Source organism: Dermacentor andersoni, chromosome 8 (assembly GCF_023375885.2).
Source record: "Dermacentor andersoni chromosome 8, qqDerAnde1_hic_scaffold, whole genome shotgun sequence".
NCBI lineage: Eukaryota > Metazoa > Arthropoda > Arachnida > Ixodida > Ixodidae > Dermacentor > Dermacentor andersoni.
In genome coordinates this window covers 152224991-152229256 of record NC_092821.1, presented here as the reverse complement: position 1 = coordinate 152229256, position 4266 = coordinate 152224991, and positions in this window count along the sequence as shown.

Genomic DNA, 4266 nt, shown 5'->3' with positions numbered 1-4266 from the left:
GACGCTCATAACATCCATCCAGATAGTTTTCCTCTATATGCTCCCAGCATATACAGGAACACAAAGGACAGAGCGGCGGATTCGCCGCCGCAGATGCTTTGCGGTCTAGTGGCGTAGACCGTTCGGGCATCCGGCGACATCACATGGAAGTTGCATTCTCTGCTACTTGCAGTTTGTGCGAGTTTCGCGAGCCAGCAAATCCCGCGCAGCACTACGCGATAACTACTGAAACGTGAAAACCAAACCTTCGACCGCCCGCGTCGTTGTCAGGGTTATTTCAATGAGTTATTTTTTCTAAAAGTGAAATAGAACTGAACAAGAAGCATTTCGTTTCGTCTTATAATACATTGCAAGGATGTTTTGTGCAACGAGTGGTGGAGTATTCATGACAGAATTTAACTGAGGAGTGGTTTCGTCATCAGGCAAGTACTTGAATGCTCCGGGGGAGTCTCTAATCATGTCCTGCATTTACCTCAATTTCTCAATAATTAAGGCTCTGTTCGCGATAATATTGATGCTTTAGAGATTCTCGAGGACTTATCTATCACTTTAGCTTGACTTAATATTTGCATTTAGTGTCCCTTTAACTCTGGGTACAGTGGCTAGAATAGGGGAAGTGTGCGCAAGGAGCCGCCTCTCGCGTGGGCTTCTCGGATGTTCCGCTCAGGTGGCGGTCGCATTTGCTTGCACGTCGCTCGGAGGCGGCGGTCTGCTGTAGCCACTGTGGCGTTCCAGCCGCTGCACTGAGGCAGCTTGGTGTTCTACATTCATTTTTTTTTTAAATTAGCTGCAGTCATCGCGAAGTCACATCTGAGGAAACTACGATCGCATGGCCTCCGCACTTCACTTCGCGCTGTTGCGAAAGCCGGTCAGAAATGCATGTACAGTTGCCCATTCCGTACATGCGTCTGGTGCCATCGATTCTCCAGTGGAGGCCACGCGATCGCAGTTTCACGTGTTTACCAGACTAAACACAGAGCGTATTAGTGTCGAGATATGAGTTTATTCAGTCGACAAGCGAAGCTGATCTGTAGAACGCCACCTTTGTTTGACCTATATCCGAAACCGTAACTTATCACGACCGCGGCATTAGCTCCTAAATAATACTGCGAAAATGACCTTATTGTAACTGCCTTCGTGCCTTCTTGCCATCTTGCTCCTCATTAGCCCGTGAGGTCTGAGTTAACTAATCGGTTCACCTTGTGAGATGACCTGCATTACTGGAGATTCAAAATTACTGGCATGCTTGTGTTGACTACTAATTTTTAACAAACAGGTGCCATAGCACTGTTCATAAAAAGCAAAAATAACTGACATCCACACAATATTTTTAATGTTTATCAATTTTATTCAGCAAGTTAAGATTAGGCGAAGTGAGCATCCGCATTGTTATGCTGGTTATGTAGTGCGGCGCATCTTCAGATGTTCCTTTTTTTCTCGCGTTGATATTCTTTCTTTGTTCAAAGACTTGATGTAGAAGTGAAGTCGTGCCAAGATAAAAAACTTCACTATATTGCTTGACAGTGCTTCTTTGTGGGCATCACAACCGATGGAAGGAACGTGTTGCATACAATGCAAGATATATGTGACGCTATCTCTTTGGACCTTCTTCCAACTGAACCACATTGTGAAGCTATCCTCTAAAGCTTCCACGAACGAAAAAAGTTGCCTTGAGGGATACAGAAGCCCTCCTTTATCACAAAACTGGGGGAAAGATGAGAGCGCTTCATCTGAATTCTCAGCCGATGTCAGCTAGCAGCTGCTCAAAGCAGTCCCGACATATCGTTGTTAGTATTTTCCGTCGGGCCACATAGCCAGCCAAATAAAATACCAGCCTTGCATCACTATGCTTCTCCGGATAAGGATGATCGGTGCACAAGGATGATGTTTCAAGCACGCTGGAGGCTTCATCAGTTCTTCCCGCGCCAATCAAGTTGTCCACTTGGTTGGCTGCCTCAGCTGGTCCGACAAATGACGCGACTGCGCCGCCTGAGCAGTTGCCTTTGTCTAGAGCTTTTACTAAATTATTGAAGCTCAGACAGTTAACAGCAATAATGAACTGTGCTGAGGTTGGATTATCATTACATTCCGAAAACTGGCGAATTATGCCAGACAACTTCTTTATGGGATCCTGGCTCGGGTATAGGAAGTTAGCAAATATTTGTAACCTACTTGCTCCGTTAAGTATCTCAAAAGCTCCAATGTTCCTTGCAGGGTCACTCTTAAACCTTCTGCTGTGCTTGAAGACAAAAAACTTGCTTTTGAGGGGCCTGTTTTGGCTTCCCATTCATTGATCTAAAGTAGGGAATCACTCAGCACCTGTTCTTCTGGTGAATTCGGTCTGAGGGCACTGGATGGAAGTCTTGATATCATTATGGCAATTAACTTCTGCATAAATCCAATGAAATGTTCTGTCTGCTTCCGGTGTGCCAAGGCTTTGTCAATTTGTCTCTTATAGAAGAAGAGTCCGCGTAGAACTTCAGAGCTGAAAAGATGAAAGGCATAATTAACTTTCATTTTTTCAAAATTATTGGAGTTCAGGTGGACTTCGCTTATCTTTGGCATAACTTTGAGCGTTGTGGCACATTTGTCATAAGCTATCTTCACTGGCTTCACGTCCACATGCCCTGCTGGTGTCTTGTAACCGGCTTTTACAAAGCCGTTTCTCCCACACTTCACTAAGCGTGGAAAGTATGACAGGAAAAACAGTCGTCGGTCATCATCAGTAGGGTGGGATGTTGATGGCTTGATAGCTGTTCCCTTACCCGATATACCGAACTGATGCCACATTGCACGATTCCATGATGCTCCGTCGCATGTCACATAGTCCACTCTCAGCCCAGCATTCTCAGTTAGCATCACCGCTTCCAAGACGACCTTGGAGAGTAGTGGCGCCTTTATATTGCCCTTAGAGACAAACACACCGAGAATCTGGTGCCACGAACCTGACAGCGGCTGAAACATTACCACTAATTCGTGGTTGCAAGGGAATGTTTTGTCAGATTCGCGTGTAAACGGACCGAGGTCTACAAAACGATCAATCTTTCCACCTCCAGCAACACCCAAGTTCTCGGAAAGTTTCATTTCATTGATTATGAGCCCTCCGTGGCGTTCAAGGTCACTTATTTTTTTCGTCTTCTTCATGATGCCTGAAAGCAAATGTGCATTGCACCCGAAGCTGCTGTCATACTGCCTCTTGTATTTCTTGAGGTAGCTTCGGCTCGGCAAAGCAAGTATTCTTTCTCTGCGGACGTGTTCATAAAGTCGAGGACTTTTCATGTGCACGACGATGCACTCGAGTAGCCACTCCGGACTATAACGCATGCCTTTAGGGACTTTCGTCTCCCAGCTTCAAAGCATCGCATGATAGCAGCCTTCTGTTTGGGCGGGAGCATATGTGAATTCTCTTCAGGACGGCAGATTCTTCAATCTTCTCATTTTCCTGCTGCAGCTTGGAAATCACTTGGTCTAAAGTTTTCACCTTTGTCCTGAGGCGACGCACTGTTTCTGCTTTCGCCTTCATTTTCGTGGCAGAGCTCGGTCTTACCTTTTGTTTCTTTTTCCTGCACCTTTGGTTAATCAAAAGCTTTCTGATACTTGCACTTCATACAGCATTTCTCTTCGGGTCCTGAAACTCCCATGCAATACTTGTTTTAGATGGTGTCATTCCACACTGTTAAATTCGCATTCGAAGACGCAAATGGGAACTCTTCCAAAAGTCCGGCCCCTGCACAAACACAGATGGCGTCAACATCCTTCAGCAAAAAAGCTGGATACTCTGGGTTTTCCAGGGTGATCGGAACCCCTCGCACAAACACTTCGCATTTCACCACAGTTTCGACGACTGTGAAAAGCACCAGCTTTTGTGCATGCAGAACACTCACGTTTTTGGGCACAGCTAAGCACACACTATAAGCTACCTTTAACGGTTCTTCGCTGAGAATGTGCTTTCCCCACCGGCGGATGGAAGACGAACATTCTTATAGTCTTGTGCGTCTTCATCGTCGGAAGGCACATGCAGATCAAGGTGATCAACGTCGTTCTGCGAAAGTGGTTGCAGCGGCCCATCCTTTCGACGCCTCTTTGATGGCACTGGGAAATGTAAGCTTCACCTCTCTTTAGGCTTTCTTTTCTTCGATACTGCCTTGGAGAAGTAGATTGGTACATTTGGAAATATCGTCGTTATGGTGCCCTGCAGAAGAAGTGGCCTGCTTCGGTCCAAGAGCACTGTTTGGCCGTCAATTGAGTGTTCAAAGTGTCGTGAGA